The sequence below is a fragment of the Rutidosis leptorrhynchoides genome, chromosome 1, assembly GCF_046630445.1.
Source record: "Rutidosis leptorrhynchoides isolate AG116_Rl617_1_P2 chromosome 1, CSIRO_AGI_Rlap_v1, whole genome shotgun sequence".
Lineage (NCBI taxonomy): Eukaryota > Viridiplantae > Streptophyta > Magnoliopsida > Asterales > Asteraceae > Rutidosis > Rutidosis leptorrhynchoides.
Genome location: NC_092333.1, coordinates 371,595,695 through 371,620,001, shown reverse-complemented (window position 1 = coordinate 371,620,001; position 24,307 = coordinate 371,595,695). Strand labels below are relative to the sequence as shown.

The following is a 24,307-nucleotide window of genomic DNA, read 5'->3' as shown; positions in this document are numbered from 1 at the left end:
AACTAAACACTAATAATTAACATTCCATGGCATTCAAGCATCCAAAAATTCATGTCAAGAACTATCAAACCCTAGTCAAACATCTCAAAATCAATAATCATGTTTTTGGAGTTTCCTTAATCAACCTATACATCAAAATGAAGCTAATGATACTAGTAACACTTTTAAAACATGCACTTTAACAATCTAACAACATTTGTTCATCCAAAATCAAGGATTTAGCAAGTAATTTCATATTGAACTAGTTACACCAAAAATAACGAATCGAGCATACAAATTACATACACGACATCACAATGAGCCATAGACACTAATTAACAACTTTATAACACAAAAATCTCAAGAACACATAAAATTAGTGATTTTAGAAAGTTACCCAAACGAGATGAGGTTGGTATGAAATCGAAGAGGAAGATGCAAGGATTCCAAATATGTAATTTGTTTTGTTGTAAGTCTCCTAGATCGAATTTAGATGATGATTTTATGAAGTTGGGGTTTGTATGTGTGTTCTTGCTAGAGAGAAAGAGAGAGAGAGGGAGATGGTTGAATGGTGGTGATTGGGGTGGACTAGTTGACCTAGTCAACTAGTTTGCCCCGTGTCAATTTTAGTCCCTCGAGTTTAGAAGCGGGTGCGGGATTTAACCGATCGAATATTTTTAAAACGCAAGTTAACGAGAGATGTTATAATTAAATAACGAGAATATTATGAACGTTCGTCAACGGAGTCGACGAATTTAAATACGAAAGATATTATTTAAAAAAAAAAAAGACGGTGTTAAAATAAATTTAACGGAAAAACGCGGGATGTTACATTATCCACAACTCAAAAGAAATTTCGTCCCGAAATTTAGTTGGAAGTAGTAGTCGATATCTCTTACTCGAGACTTTACGTTGTCCATGCAATGAATAAGTGAAAGTACGTCCTTGAGTGTTCTCATGAGTTGGATAGTCAGGGTTTTACGTTGTATTTGGGTTTGGTTTTACGATCCCCGGTTTCAACTGGTTTTTCCCTATGAAGAGAAGTTGTCATCGATAGTTGATGTATCTAGCAGGATTGCACGCTCCTGTTCCGCAGGACACGTTTCTAAGTTTGTTACTCGTAATGTAAGGTAAACGGAAACTTAATTGAGTCGGAAGTTCTAAACGATAGGAAGCGGTTCCAATACGCCCCAAGGTTTCAAAAGGTTCGATATTGCGGATATAGCCTTTCTCGATTTCTCAAATTGGATTACACCTTTCCAAGGTGCGGTTTCTCAATATTACGCGGTTACACACTGGGATTTGTGAGGTTTTCATCTAAGTTTGGTATGACTCTTTTGGGCGACTACGGGTCGTCTCGAGCCCTTCTCGGACTTGGATTATCTCAATTGTTGTTTCTTGATGGAGTTCAGATTTGGCGATTTGCTTGCCGCATGCTTTGGTTAAATGAACAGGGGTATGACATTTGCGGTCATATAGGGTTTCGGAAGTGCTGCGTTAATATACGAGTGATAGCTGTCGCAGTAAGGGGAACTACTAAAGGTGACAATACCAGTCTGTAACATGTCTTTCCAAGATTGAATCGTACGTTTGCTCGGTTCGTCGGTTGTGGAAGATACGCGGTACATATGTCTAAGCGGGTTCCCAAGGTCTCTTGCAACGCTAGAGGTGAAACGAGTATTTCAATACAGGATAAATGACGAAGATACACCGTGTTGGAATAGAATTTCTTAAGATATGTTTGAACAAGTCAGTTAGGGTTCGAAAAATGTTCGTTAGGACTATTCACCCTCGTGGCGAATACTAATGTAATATGAGGAGTTTCTCTATCCATGGAGAAATGTTACAAGGAGTTTCCTTAACGGAAATGCGAGCGATGAGGATAGGAGTGAAATGAGGACTTTGAATAGGATGAGCTTACATCTCGAGGTTGCCATAACGTGCCTCTAGTTGTAAAAAAAAAATGAAGCCTGAAAGAGAAACGAGATAGTACACGTAATTGTATAGTTCGGGGTTGAATAATGGTTGGACGATTATCAGCAACGCAAGGGCGTTAAGTCAAAGAAGAGTGAAGTATCGTTGGATTGTGTGCTATCTTAAATTCCAGTAATATCAGACGGTAACGGTGAAATATCAGAGGTGTGTAGTGTGGTACGTGATGACGAGAAAATTGATCGGATCCACAATTTAGTATTCGACTTCTTCGTGCAAACTAACGAATTTTAGTTACGTTAATTTTTGAGTCGAGAGAGTATGCCTTTCGGCGTTCATGTAGAAATATTTCCATGTTTGAGTTCCATCTGTTGCTATACGATTTTAACTAGAAATGTTGGTGTGAAGAATCACGATCAAGGTTCGAACACGGAGAGGTTTAAAGTTTTCCCTTAGTGAGTTAACGAGTTTAAAAGTTGGGTAACACGAGAAAAGTCAGAAATGAATCTTCGGTGATAACAGGCGAGTTCTAAGATTTTACGAATACAAGTCTGAGTTGAGAGAGTTTCATGATCACGTGTGGCTTGATTTCGAGATTGATTGTAATGCCTTGACCATTAACATCATGGTCTAGAAAATTTGACTTCGTTTAACAGAAATTCTCACTCGGAGAATTTGGTATAGAGTTGCTCTTTTCTCAAAGTTCGAGCGTAAGATGATGATGTTGTTCGTTTGCCTTCTTTACTTGAATAAGTTAAGATGTCATCTATAAATGTGATAACAGATTTGTCTAGATAAGTTGCATACGTGGTTTAGGAGGTTCATGAATACGGACGAGCCTTGGATAAATCGAATGGTACTAAGAGGGATTTACAACTAACGTTGCGAGTTCGGAAAAGACTCAGGAGACATCGTCTCCCTTAACCCCCAATTGATGATAACCGGAACGGAGGTCGTTTTGGAATACACACGGGATTCATGCAAGAAATCATGAGGTCATGGATGCGAGGGAGAGGGTATCGGTTTCCAACCGAAAATTACTCAGTTCACGATAATCTATACAAGATGATGGGGAAACATTTTTTTTTTTTTTTTTTTTTTAACGAATAGGTTTCGAGCTCCCTAGTTCTATAGGTGTCAAGTCAAAAGTCTTAACGTATATCCTCCAATAAAATTTATAGGCACACAATATTTTCCGTTGGTCACTTAAATCGTCTAAGTAATATCTAGGGGAAAAAAGTGGAATGTAAAGAGCACGAGTCAAAGACTTGGTTAATAAACATCTAGCGGTAATCGAATCGAATAAGTATGAAATATACTGTTTGTTGTGAAGAAACGTGCCCGTGACTAGTCCATCATCATCTCGGGCATCTTAGGTGTCGATGTTGAAAGTTCAACGGCGTGCGTTGGGGTTGATTTTCTTGTTTGGGCACGCACTCCTAAAATGACCCGGTTGGCCACATTCAAAACAAACACCCGTCTTGGGTGCATTGTGCTCCTTTTGGGCGACGGGAGCGGTATTCCTACAATCGTGGGCTACATGGCCACTTCTTTGACACTTCAAGCAAAATGGTTTGCCACATTCACCTAAATGATGTTTGTAGCACTCGTTACAATACGGTAGGTGTCCGGTATAACCTTTCTTGCCGTTGGGGATGAAGGGCTTCTTGGCGGGGTTGTTGTAATTGCTTGATTGGGGGGCTTCCCATTTTCTTTTGTTGTCACCCGACTTATCCTCGGCTTTACGTGCCGGCACTTCAATCTCGTCCACTGTTTCAATCAATTGGCGGGCCATATTCAAAGCCTCTTGGTGGTTAGTGGGTTTGGATGACATTACTCCTTGTTTGATGCTCTTGGGGAGACCATCCATGTAAAGTTCAACCCTTAAAGATTCGGGGTTCACAAGATTTGGGCACATCAAAGCAAGTTCGGAGAATCGTTGATTATAGGCCTTAAGGTCATTCCCGACCGCTTTTAAAGTTCTTAGTTCGTGTTCGAGCTTACGGGTCTCTTCGCGCGGGAAGTATTCGGTGATCATCTTTTTCTTTAAGTCGGCCCATGAGAGTGTGTGGGCTTCATCGATACCCACCGACAGCACATATGTATTCCACCATGTGAGGGCGATACCGGCAAAAGTGTGGGTGGAATATTTGACTTTGTCTTGGTCCCGACAACCGCTTATGCTAAAAACGGCTTCTGTTTGCTCAAACCATCGGGTGAGCACAACCGGTCCTCCGGTCCCATCGAAGGTGTGAGGTTTGCACCCCATGAAAGTTTTGTAGGAGCAACCCTCGTTTGAATTTCCGGCTCCATGGTTGTTGTGGTTGTGGTTGTTATTGATGTCGGAGGAGGTACTAGCCATAGCCGCACCTATGGCGGCGGCTATCATGCGTTGAAAAGCTTGTTCGGAAGTTTCATTACGTGGCCCGCGACGGGGAGGCATTGTTCCTTCAAGACACAAGAATACCTTTGATTAGTATTCTCAATAATACTAATCATGATATGGAATGATGATGTAGAGAAAATTTTCCTTGACTCGCCTTAAATTCTTTATGTCATAATGTCGGAATGTCCATATGAATCACCGTAATATAATCCCGGAAATTATATTACCCTGATTCTCATGTGCATTTAACATTACTTCATAAAGTCAAGGTGGCGCGTCAACAAAATTTATCAACGTAAGATCAAGATCGAATACGAGTTAGATATGATAGAAGAGTTCGAGTATAAATGCACAAATAGTCAAGTAATTCCTACTTCAGTCTATATGCCGGTTGTAGTCTAGATTCACCTATGTACCCTATGACTCGGGGTGGACACAAATGAACTCTAAATCCCTACAACCAAGGCTCTGATACCACCTGTAGCGACCCCGACAAATCGTCAAGTGACGGCGTCGGCTACGTGGGTCCCATTACCTGATTATAAGTCTTTAAGATAACGTTTGACCAAAATATGTCGCCTTCATTTCAAAATAAAGATTGTTTCAAAGTTTACAAGAATTGTTCAACCAAAAGTTAAGTTACAACGTTATAAGTACGATTGAAATCTAGGCGACACGGTTTAAAGTAAAGTCAAAAGACGCTCCATGAAAAGCATGTATACTCGACATCCAAAGCAAGTATCAAATAATGAGCGGAAGCATGTATCACATATCGTGCAAGACCTGAGAAAAACATAGAAATCTGTCAACGAAAAACGTTGGTGAAATCATAGGTTTAGTAAGTAAATTGTATTGAACCACAAGGTTCTTTAAGAATTGCTCAACCAGAATCATTCACATTCCAAAATAGTATTTGTATCACGAGCACCCAATTATCAAGGCTTAACCGAATCTTCCCTCTGAATTTTGAATTTAGTGTTAGAACTTACACTATACATTGTTGAAATTATATTTCATTCACTAACGGTAGCGAACCGTCTGAATGAGGGTTTGTTAAACCCGTATGGCCACACAACATAATTACACGCTTACACTTACACCCTGCAAGTGGAACTAATGATAATTGGATTGAGGACTTTTGTTCAAACTCGTATGCATCTTTGTATTCGTATTTGTTCACAATGTAAAAGCATGAAAAGTAAATAAGTATGAAATGTATGTGTTTCTCAGCCCACGATGTAAAGAATAAAAGTGATTGAAAAAGTGGGACTATGATCTCACCTTGAGTACAAGAGTTAATAAAGTACTTCAACAAGTAACCGTGTGCAAGGACAAGGCTAGTCTTGACCTAAACATATAGGTTATATCAATAACGGTAACACAAACGGTCAAAGATGTTCAATTAGTCCTATGGCTCGTTACGACTCGATTATGAAGCATGTGAGTCAAATTGTCAAGTTTCATGCAAGATACAAGTATAGAATCATGTTAGAAAGATTGCATAATTAATTGGTTAAGTTTGACAAAAAGTCAAACTTGGTCAAAGTCAACGAAAAAGTCAACATGTTCGGGTCGGGTCTCGGACAAATTTTCTATGCTAGTTATTCATATATAAGCATGTTAGAACAAGTTGCATGCGAATTGGAAGTCTAAAACATGGCAAACATTTCACGTGAAACGGACATTGGAGACAGAAGCTGGGCACGGCTTATGCCGCGCCGCGGCCAGGCCTGTCGCGCCGCGACAATGGCCGTGGCCTGGTCCCAGGCCTGTTTCACTTGTTCAAGACTTGGTCAATTTTCAAACAAACGCAAAACTCAAACCGTAAACAACTAGAAGACGTATCTTATACCGTTGGAAAGCTCTTTTGACAAGGAACACAACTAAACATGTTTCACCAAACAAAAACATCATTTATAATAGCCGAAAACTCATCAAGTGATCATTAAACGTTCATTTTTAAGGTTTCAAGTTCTTCAAATGCAATTTGAGTTTCGGGAAACCAATTCACACATATAATATGCCGTTTTGAAGGTAATGAAACATACATTACAACTAAACACTAATAATTAACATTCCATGGCATTCAAGCATCCAAAAATTCATGTCAAGAACTATCAAACCCTAGTCAAACATCTCAAAATCAATAATCATGTTTTTGGAGTTTCCTTAATCAACCTATACATCAAAATGAAGCTAATGATACTAGTAACACTTTTAAAACATGCACTTTAACAATCTAACAACATTTGTTCATCCAAAATCAAGGATTTAGCAAGTAATTTCATATTGAACTAGTTACACCAAAAATAACGAATCGAGCATACAAATTACATACACGACATCACAATGAGCCATAGACACTAATTAACAACTTTATAACTCAAAAATCTCAAGAACACATAAAATTAGTGATTTTAGAAAGTTACCCAAACGAGATGAGGTTGGTATGAAATCGAAGAGGAAGATGCAAGGATTCCAAATATGTAATTTGTTTTGTTGTAAGTCTCCTAGATCGAATTTAGATGATGATTTTATGAAGTTGGGGTTTGTGTGTGTGTTCTTGCTAGAGAGAAAGAGAGAGAGAGAGGGAGATGGTTGAATGGTGGTGATTGGGGTGGACTAGTTGACCTAGTCAACTAGTTTGCCCCGTGTCAATTTTAGTCCCTCGAGTTTAGAAGCGGGTGCGGGATTTAACCGATCGAATATTTTTAAAACGCAAGTTAACGAGAGATGTTATAATTAAATAACGAGAATATTATGAACGTTCGTCAACGGAGTCGACGAATTTAAATACGAAAGATATTATTTAAAAAAAAAAAAGACGGTGTTAAAATAAATTTAACGGAAAAACGCGGGATGTTACAAGTAGCATCACAACATTATTGACCAGAAAAGCTGGGTTGTAGCAGGAATACCGTGACAACAAAAAAATAGTGGTTTTGGGTTGGTTGTTTGTTGATCGTTCTCGTGCTAAAACAAAAATAGTGATACATTTATAGCAGCTGCTGTAGCAGCAAGAAATTTGATACTGTTTAGGTTGTTGATAGTGAGTATAAACATAAATAATTAACAGCCTTCACTACTGTGATTTTCGAGTTGTTGTGCAGCTGTACCGGAATAAATGGCAGCCACTTGGTTTTATTCTTTAACTGAACTGAAACAGTAACTGCAGTGGGTTTATGTGGTTTTCATGGAGTTCATGAATTGAAGAGAGAGAAAGATGGAAGAGAGGGATAGTGAGGGAGGTTGGTGGCGGTTGAGAGTTGGTGAGGTGATTGTGGGTTGCCGGGAAGTTATGAGCAAGCAAGTAGGATGAGGGGTTGTCAAGGGTGTTGGAGGTTATGGTAATCGTGGTGATGGTAGAAGATGACGGGTTTGGTCAAAAAACCATAAACCAAAATCAACAAAATTAGTGATCAAAGGGTGGTTTGTAGAGTGGCGGTGGTGAAGTGATGGAATGGTGTCAAGGTGGTAGGCGAATTTGGTGATGAAGGTGATCGTTGTGCTTGGGGATGATCAGACAGAAAACATAAATAATAAGTGTTAATGGGTTTGATCACTACAATAAAAGTGTACATATATGACACCCAAATTGGTCTTATAATATCACTTTATAGGACCTTTTGGCCTGATAGGACCAACAGGACATGTGTACCAACTAAGGCGGTCGTATAAAGTATAGACGCAAAAAAGTGTCCTAAAAGGTAATAAGATTATGAAACCAATTATCGGGTCCTATAATATAATTAACGACCACACAGAAAAGTCCTTACAAGTATATATCGAGTGACTTCTATTTGAATTGGGACATACAAAAGGGTCCCAAAAGTAAAAAATATATATATTAATACCAACAAATGAGTCCTATTTAAGTTTTATATTTCTTAAGGACTAACAAAAATGGTCTCATTATTATGTTAGTACCCAGATAAGAGTCCTATTATAAAAAAAAAAAATACTACATTAGTACCAATAAAAAAGTCCTAATTTATCGATATTCTTGTTTACTACCAAGAAAAAAGGTCCCAATATACACAAATGTTACTTTAGTACCACATAATAAGGTCCTAATACAATGATTTTTAAAGTTAATAGCACTAAAAAAAGTCCTAATATATATTTCTTAAACCTTAAAACCACAAAATGGGTTCTAATATATAATAAGATGTTAGTGTAGTACCAAATACAGAGTCCTAATATAATGTTTTTAAGGTTGGTACCATTAAAAAAAGTCCTAATACAATTGTATTTTTAAACAATACGGGGTCCTATCAAGTACTAGTATTAAAACCACAAAAGGGTCCTTTAAAGTCATAGTACTTCTGAATAGGTTTCTATATTCGGATCCGGTTCGGATATTTGGGTCCAGTTCGAGTTCTTTTACGATTCAGATATTCGGATCGGTTTGATTATTCAGGCCCGGATCGGATTATTGTATCCATATATTCGGGCCTGGATTCTATTTAATATAAATATTCGACATCCAATTAATAATTTCCATTAAAAATAATTATAAAATAAAACATAATCATAATCATATTTTAATAAATTGTAATCATAAATTGAAAAACACCAAACATTAAAAATTCATAGATAATCCAACATATCAATACTAAAATAACATTCGACAAAGAAAATAAAAACAATGAAAAGTAACGAAGAACGTCTTCGATCAACACGTATCTTTATTAATTCAAGGGTACCACCTATAGATGCACAAACCGGATAAAAAACCAGATTCGGACAAAAAAAAAACCGGATTTTTTTGTCCGGATTTTTCGGAACCGGTTCCGGATCCGGTTCCGGTTCTCGGCGTCGGATTTTTTTCGGATTTTTTTCCGGAACCGGTTCTTTTTCGGATCTCGATCGGATTTTTTCGGGTTTTTCTTGGACTAGGATTCGATTTTGCGAATTATATTTTTACCGGTTCTATTTTTTTAACGTTTGACAACAATAATATAATCGGTATAAAGAAAAGTTATAATGCTCAACTGCTTAACACAATAGATAATATAAATAACAATATTCGAACAATACAATTATATAAATAACACTTTTATTCGAACGATACAATAATAAAAATAAAAACACTTTTATTCGAACAATACAATTATAATTAATACATTTCGAGCTTCGGCATGGCCATCACCCAATAATGTATTAAGACTAAAGTATATCGAGCTTCGGCATGGCCATCACCCGTTATACTTTAGTCGTCAAATGACCCAAATGTGTTATCTTGTTGAGCGCGTTGAGGATGGTGCCTTCGATCGTAGTCTTCAAAAGCGGGGTCATCAACTAGAGAAAGGTAAGCTTGTTGGTAACCCGATACATTCATTTCGGTTTGGTCCATATCAAACGGTTCATAGTCACCTTCATCCACTTCGTTTAGTTCATTGTCGGAGAGCTTCGGCATCGTATTCAAAAATCTTGCCGAAGAGCTTCGGCATCGTATTCAAAAATCGAACCATCGGCCCGCATTGTTTGTTGTCTCGGGTCTTGCCTTGCACTACAACTTTTGTCAAGATGTTTTCTTAACGTTGTATTACCCGAAACACCCATGAACTTCATACATTGTGTACAACGAGCTTTTTCCGCACCATCCTTCATTACACACAACTCGAATTTGGACCAAACGTCCCCTTTTCGCTTTGTTTCTTTTTTGTAATCAATATCGGCCGTAGTGTAGCCTTGTGAAGATGTTCCAACGGAAGCGGAACCGGAAACGGAAGCTTGTGAATTATCCATTATGGGATAATTAGACTAGAGATTAGAGAATATTTAGTGATTTAGAAATAAATATGAGAATGTTTGTTGGTGCATTTTCAACCAAGGCATTACCATGTATTTATAATGGACTTTGTGGGGTTAAAATGGTAAAAAAAAAAAAACTCAAAAAACTGCAAAAATTGGCTGAAACTGCAAAAAAAAAAAAAAAAAAAAAGGCTAGTTTTTTGAAAACCGGATCGGATCCGGATCCGGATCCAAACCGGATCGGATAAAATCCGGTTTATATCCGGAAAAAATCCGGTTTTCTTGAAAAACTGGATCCGGGTGGAACCGGATCGGATCTCGGATCCGGATCCGGTTTTTGCTGTGTCCGGTTTTGCTTGGATCCGGTTCCGGATCGGGTCACCGGATCGGATCTGGATCCGGTTTTTTTGCCCATCTATAGTACCACCTGCAAATAAAAAATTCATATATATAAGCATAAACGTGCATGTTATAAATAAAAATTAATATTATCAAAAATTTATGGTAGACATACCGATATGAACGTAGAAGGCCACACGACAACACCATAATATACGGGAAAAAATCACTTTCAAGAAAACTAAAAAGTAAAACAAAATAAACCTGAAACAATAATATTGTTTTGCAACGTAATTGACGTTTTTTCACATAATTTATCAGCCTGCAACATTATAAAAGTAATTACTATAAGCAAATTGTATGAATAATATCAATGTTAGTAGCAAAAGTGAAAGGGGATAGATTGATTAACACACATTATTTGTAAGTAAAGAACGAACTATATCACTGTCTTGAAAACTGAAGAGGCAACTACGCCGCATTAACTGAAAAAACATCAGCATTACAACCACAACTCATTCACTAAAAAGAAAAAATGAGTAAATTAAAATAAAAAAAAAAAATAATTAAGCTAGTGATGCAATTTAGAAACGGTATGAGATACTTACTGTTCCTTGAGATTTGGTCTCATTCTGGGTGTCACCCAAATACTCAGTGTCCACTTTTGTTTAAGTTTCAGTATCTTCTCGGGGATGTCTACAACAGTACAACCTACAATAGATGAAATAACCGACTTAAAAGACTCATGATCAATATCACAAATTTCTAGTGATTAATAAGTATAAGTATATTCTTTATAAGAAAATTATGGTTTAAAAGACACAACGAACATAAAGCGGGACAATATGGAATAGCAAGTTCAATTTCTAAGAAATAGATAAACAAACATATTGAAATAGATAAACAAACAGATTATTTCATTTGTAGGGTAATTTATAAGGAAACGATGAACAAAAAGATTAAATAATCATACTTAATCATACCTCATGAAACTCAAACAGATTATTTCATGAGTATCGCTTCCTAACTAATTAAAGTGTTAAGGAACCGGATGACATGTCAGATTTCATGGGCCATGGGTTGACTACAAAACAAATCGATATACATAAGTATTTTTTTCCTTTAGTTTCAACATCAAAGATGATATCTCAATAATATGGAGAGGGTCAGATTTACTATGCCATGTGTTATGGGTCATTTGATAATCTTAATGAATCAAATTGAGCACTTACTAATAAGAAAGTGCCAGTTCAAAAAATACATTAGCTTTACGTAATCGAAGCACACAAGTGATATGAACTACAATTGCAAAATGGTCTACAACAACAAAACAACACAGATTATTTGAGAGGAAAGCAGTAGCATACCTGCCTTAGCATGGCGGAAAGTTTTTCTTCCTTTAGAAAAGAGATGAAATCTTTGACCTTTAGGTAAAAAACACGAATGACCTCATCATCTCTAAATAATACCGATCATCAATATAACCATTAACGTCACATGCACCATTAACAACAAAACCGAACAGTCACCATAATTGAAAAAAATATATAATTTACATAAAATGCACTCCAACAAAATGACGAAGATTTAGATGAATAGGAATAACGACACAAATCAATCGTATTCAAAAATACAGGTAGACAATCGAAAAGTCATTAACCCTAGTCAAAAATCGTCAACAAGATAGTGTTTACAAAAATGTAATCTTTGCATATTAATTCTGAAAAAGAACGAACAACACCCTAATGCAACACAGGTATGAAATAGCTGGTCAATTGTCCATTATGCAAAAAAAAAAAAAAAAAAAACACACGATTTCTGTCAAAAACTCACTATATAGCAACTAACCCGAGTTCATATTCCGTAACGAAAACTAACATGTTGGCAATGAATTAACTAGTGAAACAGCAGCTGCCAAGTTAATATGGGTAGGGAATGTCAAAAACCAAACCAATGGATCAGCATTAAAGACAAAGAATCAAAAAACACAAAGAACATACCAGTAGGATTCGAAAACCCAACCAACGATGAGTGACTGACATTACAAACACAAGATGCCTTAGAAGTAGAGGTGCTCTCATATTCGGGATGGATTACTTTGCCTAGAAAACTTAGTGACACAACTCATAAGGCATAGAGGTTTCTACAAACTCGTTAAGTCTTTTTCTAAGCCACATTTTCAGATGAACAAATACCAAAAATCCCTCACAGAAGTCCAAAATGCAAAAAAAAAAAAGTGGATTCACACAGCTAAAATAATTCCATATAGATAGGGAACAAAACATAATGAAATACTATTAGACAAACAATCACAACTTAAAACCAACAAAAGCAATAGCTCACAAAACCCAAACATAGTTATACAAATCATAAAAAAAAAATTGACAAAAACAACAACAAACAACAAAATCGGTAGTTGAATTATTGATTACCTGATAGTCACAGGTAAAGGGACATCAAAGAGGTCGAATACCTGCAAAACACCCAAAAGAACAGAATGACATAGTGTAACAGAAATCCAAACCGACGATGAATACTTAATGGCCCGATTAAGCAATACTACAGATGATAATTACGAAATTGTAGCGAATATAAACACTAAATGCTTGCAGTAAAAATAAATCAAAAATTAAGATTCAAATATTACGAAACCCTCTGGTCGTAGTCAGATGTGAGCGCCGGTAACGAAATGATGAGGACCGAAACAGCAGCTCCGTCGATAGTAGTCGATAGTAGCCAGCGATTAGAATTGTTGGGCGGTTGCTAGATGTTGCCGATATATTACGGAGTATAATCTTAAGAATTGCGTTTGAGTGATGAGGCTTCTTTTTAGGGTTTGAAGATTGAAATGGAGATGGTGTCGAGGCGAACAGGTGTTTGTGAAAAAGAAAAACCATCGAATATGTGTTCCTAATTTCAAAGTTTTCTTTTTAACCGCTCATAATAATTCACGATTTTAAATGCTTTTGTTATTGAGTTTGAAAGCTTAAACTTTGGCCTCTCAGCATCTTTTAGGAATTTTAGATTTGAATTAAAGTTTGAATTTTAAATACCAATTGAAATTTAAATTTGAGATATTGTATTCGAGTGGTTTTTTATAAACTTAGAATTCAACTTGTTTTAATACTTCGTTTGTCTCAAAATTATTGTTTTGCTATAATTTTTTCTCTTTCTTATACAACTTTAAAATTTAAATATATTTATTTCTATTTGATGAAAAACATGTCAATGAAATTTCAAAACAAAATCCATTCATATAGTTTCATCAAATATTATTGAGCAAAAATAAAAATAGTTAAAGTAAACAAAATTTTTAAGAAAATAAAGACTTTTAAGTCTAACGAGAAAGTTATTTTAGGACAGAGGGAATAGAATTTAGTGATTTTTGAATTTTAAGATAGATCTTAATGAAGAAGGATGAATTAAATAAGATAACGTCGAGCGAGAGTATGAATGAGAGCGTAAAGACTACTGGAAGAACTAATGCGAATTGTATCATGATTGAATCGTTCGTAGGGTCATACTAAACAATTTACCTACTGGTACAAATACAAATGAATCCGCAAGACGCATAAGAAACCGCCACTTCTTAGAAACATAATAAAACAAAAGGGGTGTCATTATCAATGTCAAACATAACGTTTCAAATAAGCCATACAAGAACATTAGCTGAACTAAAAAAAAACCTTAATGTTCATAATTAGTTCAATGAATGGATGACTAATATTTGAAAGAAATATTAAATGACTTGTTTACAAAGAACTTGTTTAAGAGTTCCTTAACAGTTATTAGGTGTTAGTTATGAATCAATTTTATACTCGTATGGTTCGGTGTTGTTAAATAGGTCCGGATAAACTTCATTTTTTAAGGATCCAGAGCTTTAGGTTTTAGGGTCTAAGACGTAGGTTTCTGGTTTTCAGTTCCTGAGATGATTTCGGTATCGGCACCATTCATTACGGTACCATTCATTATCGGTATCGGTACGGTATCGGTACCATTCGTTATCCATACCCATGCAAATCACTTCATACAATTTTCACAGTACCTTCTATTTCTTAAAATGTCATGAAACCCTTGTCAAAAGATATATTCGTAAATTTAATTCAAATAGCGTACTAATATTAGATGTGTGACAATATTAGTTGTGTGAATTGGAAAAAGGAAGTTGTAAAAATTGAAAAAATGTAAATTCAGGACAAACGGGTATAATTTCGAAAATATCGGTACCGATTTCGGTATTCAATAAGCTATTCGGTTATCGATTTTCTTTATTTTCGGTATTAGGATTTTCGGTATCGGTACGGTATAGTACATGTACCGACCTCATCTCTACGTCGAACCACCACATGACTCCAGACCACCCCAAAATCACCCACTCACCAACATTGATAAGAGTAATTATAAAGTAGTTATTACTAATTAATATTAAAATTAAATATACATAAATATAAATTCGCAAATTCGGTAGGTGTACACTAGTATACACATCAATTAATATTTATAACACATGGAGTTATTATTTTAACTTAGAAAACTATCGTTAAAAAGTATACATTAAAATTAATTGCTACTAATCTGTTTATTCAATTATTAATTAATCTAATTAGAATGTATTTTTTAATATCTCTGCATTTATTCCTAATCCCTTCAATTATTTCCAAATCAACGACCAAACCGTTGCACAATATCATTATTCCAATCTTAAAATACCCACGAAAGGGACCAAATCGATTCTTATGCCAATTTGCGTTCTCTACATGTACCATTCTTTTCATTTTAAAACCTAAATTGGAATCAAATCCATGATCTCCAAATTATTCTTTTGTTTGAAGGATTACAGTGACGATTGATAAATTTTAAGAATTTTACTGGCGATCGATAATTCTAGAAGTAACGAAGCCGATTTGGTATGTAATTTTAATTTCGTTTGATTGATGTATGGTTTGTATTTCTTGAATTATTTGCACTTCATATATAGCTAGATTTATTTATAACTTTATAAAAATATTATTCCTCCATCCTGTTACATATGTACACTACGAAATTACACAAAGTTATAGAAAGTGTCATTAACTTCATTCACCATCAAAAAAATCGACCAAGATGCCACGTACACGCCAAGTCATCGTCACGTAAGATTGACAAAAATTTATCAAGTCAAAACTTTATATATGTTGATAATGATACATAAACAATACGTTTATAACCTATACCAGTATTTTCTATGAGCATATAGCCAACTCAGAACAAAAATGAAATTATATATGACCGATTTGTAACTTTAACCTTTTTTTATATTGATTGTCTATTGTTGTTCGGTTTAGTAATTAATTTATACTTGTCATCAGTTGGTTGTTCATTGTAAGGTTTACCTGGTTTGTGGTCATTTGTTTGGATTTTGTTTAGACAATCACTAACGGTATGTGTTGATGGCGTGTTAGGGCCGAGCGCGCCTCAAGTGGGGAGTGTTGAAGGTGTGTTCCTCAGGCGTGCTGGATGGTTGTGCGTATAAAGTTTAAGGCGTGTTGTTCAATTTGGTCAACGTGGTCACTTTTGATTGGTTCTTTTTTTATTTTTATATCCATTTTTTACCAACTTTCAATTATATTTTAACACATTATCTAACATGTCACTAAACACACCAGTCCATTATTTACTAGTTTACCAGCACATCTGTCAAGCACCTGACCCCCAACCATTAACACGCCAACATGCCCGTTTTGGTTAAAGATGGTCTTATGATTATTATTATATTAAAACGCAACGTGGGTTAAACAGATCGAGGGATCTGTATCATTTGTACCTCAACCATGTAAACCAATTTAACACGTCTAAATGAAAATAATTTTTCCAGTCTTCTTAGTTACCTTTACAAACACATTTTTACACATATTTCCCTCTAAAAATTTAATTTTCACCCAAAATTTTGAATCCCCCACCAAATGACCACTTCTCATATCACTGTATCAGTTTATCCCGCACATCGCTAACTTCATTATCTTTTTATCACCAAAAGAACCACAATGTTCCCAAGCAGCGAGAATCACCTCTAAGATTCGCCTGAATCTCTTACCATATATTATATCGAGTTCAAGATTATCTTCTGGAATCTAATTTGAGAAGAAATCAAGGTAATTATATGAATTAGTTTTTTTTTTTTTTTTTTTTTAATTATTATTTTATGCCTTAACTTAGGGTTCTGAGAGGTTAGATTCATACTGATCCATTACGATTCTGATAATTATATAAATAGTCTGGTCTACGGTATGTGTTTCCATTATTCAGCAACAATAATAAAAAACATACCGAAGCATTCACCATCTGCAATTAGGGTTCGCAAAAGTTATTACATATCGATGTGAAGCATTAACAGACTCTGTTCACTTGTTGTACATTATTCATCATTCAATTCGTTATATTGCTCTGCTTCATCAAACTGAGATTAGTATTTTGATTTAAAACTGAGTTGGATTTGATTTATTTGAATTGAATTTGCGACTGAATCAGGTTTGCTAAAATGTACGGGTTGATTCTATTGATATGCTTTAGCTTCTAGGGTTTCAGTCAACAATTCTACCCTTAACTATTTGAAGATTTGAAGATCATATTTCTGTAGCGGGTTCAATTGTTGTTCCATTTTTCATTTTGTCTTTAGTATTTGAGATTATGATTTTGAATTAAAATTAAGTTTGATTATCTGTTGCAATGTTTTAGAAATTGTTTCACTCGAATTGACTCATTCGTAAACAAATGTTTGAGATTTTCATCACCAACTGTACCTATTGTTCATTAAAGCTAATTGTTAATATACCAGTTAAATGTAGTGGCGTTTTATTTAATGTTTACTGCAAGTCGATATGTGTGAGGTTTCTAACAGATTTTAGATGGTGATAATGGACAACTCAATTAGGAGAAGGCTATTATGAGAATGTTGTTGGTTTAAAGCATGAGCATTTCATTCTTTATAACTTGTAATCTGATATAACACTTATTTGTTGCAGATGAAGCAAGACTCAAAAATCAACAAAAAATTTGAACTTAGGGAGATATGGACGTCAGCTTATCCAGATATAGAGGGAACTTCCAAGACTTTAATCAGAGCAGTGGAAAGAAATGGGTTGGCATTGAAATGATCCTATTATATGTTTGAGGTAATTTATTTATGTATTAAGCACTTAGCAATTAGAAATTAGCAATTAGCAATTAGCAATCAAATTTAATCCAAATTAAGATTTGAATCATTCTATGTTATATTTGTGGGTATTACGAGTATATTTTTTTACCCTTGAGGTATTTTTCAATTGTTATACAAATATGAGCAGGTCTTTACAAATATGCAAGAATAAGATGTGACTGAACTATAGATAGCTTTGTGAGTTATTGCCAGATATGTGTCGTTTCTTTCTGGATTTAACTTATTCAAATGGAATCATGAAATCTCTGATGTAAAAAGCAAAGCATTGCGGTGGGTAATATTTGTTGTTTTCCTCTTGAAAAGAACTATACTGATATGCTACATTCAACGAAAATATCCAGGTTTAAAAGACATTCAACGAATATTTCCAAGAGTATTCTGATTTACAAACATGAAGAAAAAGATTTTGGGGTTTCCTCCGGCGTGCGATTTGTTCATTTTCTGGCGTGAGACATGCTGGTGGTTGCCACAGATCTGGACGGAGATCGCTGACGTCAGATATTTTTCAACACCGAATCTAATTAAAGAAAGTGGATTTTAACGTAGATGGCTGAAATCGTTCAGATCAGCAGCGGTTCATCAGGTACAAGATTTGGGTAGTTTTTATATGTTTTTTTGGAAACTTAATTGGATCACTTCATGGATTTAATTGACTGAATTTGTTAAGTGTTTTTAGATTTGTAAGTGTTTGTAGATTTCATTGATCACGTTTTAATGGTCAACTCTGTTGCAAGTTTCGTCTTATATTAAGAATAATATTAGTATGCTCTAACTTTATCGTCATAAGCATTTATACCTACACTTAAGGGTGTTTTGAGATTTTTTTCTTGAATCCATCTAGTCACCCTTATGTGCTAGTGGTTATGCAATGTGAGGCACTTTTGGTTCAGTGGCTTTTTAAAGAAACACATATTGAATAAAGAACTTGTGTGGTCACAATATCTTTTATGAAATGCCTGACTCACTTTATTATTTTTATTTCTTTACAACTTTGAAAGTGTAATGTACTGATTAAGCATTATGATTATCATAATTGGTAATAGTGGTACTATTTTTTTAAACACGTTTTGTATAAAGTTAAGTCATGTATTAACAGAGCATTCTCACACCTCTAGATGCTTTTGATGTGTGTTGCATATGTCAAAGCATCAAGGCTACTTGGTTGATGGTCATATGCGTAATTTGATATGTTTTTGGGGTCAAAGGTTGTGTTTAGTATAAAGTTGTCCCTTCAACGCGGTCCAGTTAGTCTGTTTGTGAAGGTTGATACCCTGCAACCTGAAATGTATTCTATATGTGTATGGTTGTGTATTGCATCCTGATGATTTTTAATATTATTTTTATATAGTAATAAAAGTATTACTAGGCTTTCAAAAAAATACATGTTGTACATTTATGAGTCTTTATAATTCCTTGTGTAATGTCTTAAAAATAATGTCTTAGGATTTTAGGACCATAATAGTGTCTTGTTGCTAGCCTTACAAAAATAAAATGTCTTAAAAAGTTGCATTTTTTTCGAGCCTACTATGAAATCAATCATCTGATAATCAGAACTTCAAAATTCCATCCGTATTAAAGAGTTGCATTTTTTTTTTATAAAACGTAATATGATATGATAGGACCTAAGTAGACTTTAGTAAGACCCACACAAACAAATTTTTCAAAAAGAGTTAATTGTCATATTACATTACCACATAATAATGTGGTTCCTACAAGTTAAAGTCTTACAAAGTACGAAGTACTTTTTTTAGCAATCACAATTTAAGAGTCTTATGAAATCATATGATAATTAGGATTAATCATATGATAATTAGGATCTCAAAATCTAATGTGTCCTATTAAATAGTAAAAGTGTTTTATAATAGTTAATACTATACGACTTAAAAAGTAAATATTTTAATATGTCCCACTATAATAATACCTACACCAATTAATGTTCTTTAAAAGTTCATTTCATATGATCTTATTATTAAGCGCCATATTACTTTACCACATAATGAGTCACCAACAAGTTAATTTCTTAAAAAGTACTTTTTTAGCAACCAAATTTTAAGAGTACTGTGAAATGATATGATCATTAGGACCCTAAAAACTCATCCATCATATTAAAAAATCAAAGTGTCCTAAAAATTGACAATGATAGGACATTAGTATCACTTGTCCTATTAGCTTTTGATGTACTATGACTAGGACAAATAAATGTCATATGAACTATATTTAATATGACTTTTATATACAGTGTTTTATTAAATTAACACATAATGCGACACTAAACTGTTAGATGTCAAGTACCATTTTATGATTCACAATTAAAGTGTCTTATCAAATCATATGATAATTATGACCCCAAAAACTAAAAGTGTCTTAAAATTGACAATGATACGACATAAGTATTACATGTCCTATTAGCTAAATATATAATATGACTAGGACAAATAAATGTCCTATTATAGTTTATTTCATATGACTTTAATATAAAGTGTCCTATTAAATTAACACATAATGCGTCACTAAACCGTTAAATTTCTTATAAAGTACCATTTTATGATTCAAAATTAAAGTGTCCTATGAAATCATATGATAAATATGACCTCAAAAACTAAAAGTGTCCTAAAAATTGACAATGATACGACATAAGTATTACATGTCTTATTAGGTAAATATATAATACTACTGGGACAAATAAATGTCCTATGATAGTTTATTTCATATGACTTTTATATAAAGTGTCCTATTGAATTAACACATAATGCGACACTAAAACGTTAAATGTCTTATAAATAAACATTTTATGATTCATAATTAAAGTGTCATATGAAATCATATGATAATCATGCCCTCGAAAACTAAAAATGTCCTATTAAAAAATTTAAGTGTCCTATTATATCTACTATAATACGACTCATACAAATAAATGTCTTATAAAGAGTAACTTTCATATGACCGTCATATTATGTGTCCTGTTACTTTACAAAATAATAAAACACACACATTTAAATGTCTTATAAAGTCTCTTTATATGATACACAATTTAAATGTCCTATTATATCATATTAACTATTATGATAATTAGGACCCCAAAAAAATTCGTCCTAATAACATACATTTATAGGACATATGTACCAAATGTCCTATTATGCTACAATATAATAAGACTTTCGGAAATAAATGGCCTCTAAATGTATATTTTATATGACGTTTATAACAAGTGTCCTATTACATAAACACATAATGAAGACACTAACGAATAAAGGCCTTATAAGATCCTCTATTAGGATCCACTTTCTAAGTGTCCTATGAAAATATTTGATAATAGGACACAAAAAAATAATGTGTCCCAGAAAAGAGCTCTTTAGGACCCCACTCTAAAAGAGTATATCATAATGGGACCCTAAATATCGTCGAGTCCTATCTAAGTAGCTTTTACGACCTTATTTTTTAAGGTCCCAGAAAAAAGGTCCTATATTCCCACTTTTGTTGTAGTGGATTGAGTTGTATAATGAATATGATGGTCTAGTGATTGTGGAATGTGTGTACGTGATGCATGCATATATATGCATTCTCTAAAAGTTACACTAACACAAAAAGGGATATTATTAATTGGATTTTAAAAAGAGTCAATAGTAAAGCTGCCTACAATATATCTTTTCCATCTAGCTTTTGAAATAATTCAGCCGACCATTTAGATTCCCTTCTATCTTACATCCATGACATTTTATTACTTTATTTTGTCAATATTTATAATATTGTCAAACAACTTGTATATATCGATTTCAGAATCAATCATTTTTGGAAGATAGAGGTGAAAAGAATAGTGAAGCTTTGATGATATGAGAAAGGTGATAAGGGTATTGAGTTGTTACACTCCAAAACAAAAATATGAAAACAAGAATGTTTTGATAGTGGGGTTTGTTGGAAAGAGGAAGTGTATAAGTCTTACAAAAAGATATGATGGTGATATATTGGGTTGGTATTATGTTGAAAAAATTAAAGTAACAAAAGCAGAGGAAAAAAAATGAAGTATAGACCTACCACTATAATTAACTATCATATTCATTTACTCGACTTCAATTATCAATTAACTATAGATAAATAAACAATGTAATATATGGCAAGATGACAAATTATAATATATTATAACATGTTACATAAATATATATATATATATATATATATATATATATATATATATATATATATATATATATATATATATATATATATATATATGAATACAACTGAAAGACACATAACAATTAAGTTCGTGAATTGTCGGGAACAATCGAAGGTCAATTGAATATATGAAACAGTTCAAAATTTTTGAGACTCAACATTACAGACTTTTCTTATCGTGTCAAAGATATTAAATCGTATCGTGAGTTTGGTTTAAAATTAGTCGAAATTTTCCGGGTCGTCACAGTACCTACCCGTTAAAGAAATTTCATCCCGAAATTTGAGTGAGGTCGTCATGGCTAACAATAAAAATGTTTTCATGAAGAATATGAGTTGATAAATAGAGTTTTATCATCGTTGAGTAATATGAATAAGACAATTCGATTACTCGAAGAGTATAGGTGAAGCTATCACTAAATAGTGAATTGAGAAAAACAAGTTTCATCATAACTTTTGACTAGTCATGGTTGAATTCCAGAATTTAAGGGATTTCAAAGAAAATCTCCGTTATCTATATAAGATTTGATTCGTCAGTGATTAACGAAATTAAGATCTCTTTAATTAAATACGGCCATCTACCTCGATTGCTCTGTCGGATGTTCTCCATTATAAATTTACCTCTTCCGTTTTATTATTCTTACCATTCCTATACTTTCTTCCTTAATCCTTACTTCTAAAGATTGTAAAAATGCTTAATCCAGTACTGATTCTTGTCCTTCTTCTGACAATAGCTTCTGTCTTCCTCCTTTTTCATCTACCACCGAAGGAATCTGTTAACTTCTAATATTACCTTAGGGTTATAGTATTTTTCATTCTCCTGTGTATCTATGTTGCTATCTGCATTGATATACACGGTTTGTAATTTATGTGTTTGTGATCGGCTTTGTATTTTCCTTTATACTGCGGAGCTCCATGCTCTTGTTTTCTCTTCCGGACTTCAAGTTAAGCGAATAATGGTTCCGAATTTGTAGGTATGAAGTTTCGATTGATGATAATGTTCTAAGCAGAAATGAACGTAATAGCATGATTTGATTTGGTAAATTACCAGAAATCACAGAAGATGGAACTATCAAGAATATATTTTCTTGATATGTTCGGAGGTTAAATAGAATGAAAGAGTTATGTAACATGGCACATGATGATTGTATGATCTGTGAATCATCATGTTTCATTAGAAATTCAGCATGACTTACTGTAATATAACCACGTTGGCCTGACGTCATTATATTATACTAACTCAAGCTTCAATTCCCAACACTTCTCCAGAAATCATTCATAATTTAAACTCGAATTTTAAAGAACTTTAGAAACTAAAATAGTTTCCTTTATGATGTAACACGGATAGCACGAAGAGATAAATAATTTCGGACAATAAGAGTTATGAAAATATCCTCAGAAATATCGAAGATATTTATGATGATATTTTTAGAATTTCTAGGATCGAAGGTTGAGGAAGAAAGATTTTCCACAAGATTTAACATGAGTACGGAACAAGATATTCTCTAAAGATTTCATCGGATACAGAATTATCTGGATTCTTTGAATATAGAGTTTGGTCCTTGTATTTATCCTCGGTCTCATTCAGGGTTAGCTCAATCCGTTTTCCAGTACCAAATTTTCTATCGAGCGTTCATAACACTCCCTTCTTTATCATCAAAATTTTGGCCGTTTAGACCATCTACAATTTTGCTGTTTCCTCTGCATTTAATGCTACCATATCTGAATCATCGATTATCAATCCGAGGTGGTTTCAAGAGAATCGTATTTTTAGATGATTAAACGCTGGGGGTAATATGGTGGAATATAAAAGGTTCCCCGGTAACGATGGCGAAAGGGCAACATATATATCATGGTTATAATAAGGCTAATCCGACTGGAAAGTCGAAGTTGACTTGCTGGAGCTGTGACAGATTTGACAAATTTGGAAAGAGTTTGCAAAGTTATTTTTGGTAATAATAACGCTGAAGGAATTAGCAGAGATACGTGTTAAACATTTACTCAGGTTCCGAATGTTTTCAGGTGAATAACTATATGTATCAATCCTTTCTTCCGTAGATGAAGTGTGGTTGGTTCATCCTCTCGATTGAGGTGTTTTCAAGAATCATGAAAGGTTTGAACGCAGATTTGTAATCGTCAAGATACAAATGAGGTTTAAGATGAAATCAAGTGGCAAACTTGAAGAATTGTTTAGTTTCATATGTTATAATCAATATTTTAATTCATTTTAATTGTCCAATGTTATTAGTCCACAGTCGATAGTCCATAGTTAACAGTCCAATAATTCATATATAGTTTAATATATAATATTCAAATTAATTAATACGTATCGTGACCCGTGTACATGTCTCAGACTCGATCACAACTCAAAGTATATATATTATTGTAGAATCAACCTCAACCCTGTATAGCTAACTCGGTCATTACTGCATATAGAGTGTCTATGGTTATTCCAAATAATATATATAGATGCGTCGATATGATATGTCAAAACCTTGTATACGTGTCCCGATATTTAAAGTGCGTAAAATAAATAACAGAATTTAAAT

At 34.0% G+C, this 24,307-nt stretch overlaps 2 long non-coding RNA genes across 4 annotated transcripts; one reads left to right on the top strand and one right to left on the bottom strand.

Moving 5' to 3' along the window:
• Positions 1-10,225: 10,225 nt before the first annotated feature.
• Positions 10,226-13,314, bottom strand: LOC139871012 (uncharacterized). 3 transcript variants are annotated; one of them, XR_011766631.1, is made up of 7 exons: positions 13,041-13,314; positions 12,826-12,866; positions 11,761-11,851; positions 11,002-11,104; positions 10,810-10,878; positions 10,569-10,715; positions 10,226-10,481 (listed from the first exon to the last, which is right to left on the bottom strand). It is a non-coding gene; the product is annotated as an uncharacterized lncRNA (long non-coding RNA). The 3 variants fall into 3 exon arrangements; XR_011766630.1 differs by having other exon boundaries at positions 10,226-10,715; XR_011766632.1 differs by having other exon boundaries at positions 10,226-10,715; positions 13,046-13,314.
• Positions 13,315-16,392: 3,078 nt separating this feature from the next.
• On the top strand, positions 16,393-17,857 carry LOC139871007 (uncharacterized). Its single transcript, XR_011766629.1, has 3 exons — positions 16,393-16,524; positions 17,395-17,544; positions 17,716-17,857. It is a non-coding gene; the product is annotated as an uncharacterized lncRNA (long non-coding RNA).
• Positions 17,858-24,307: the final 6,450 nt, after the last annotated feature.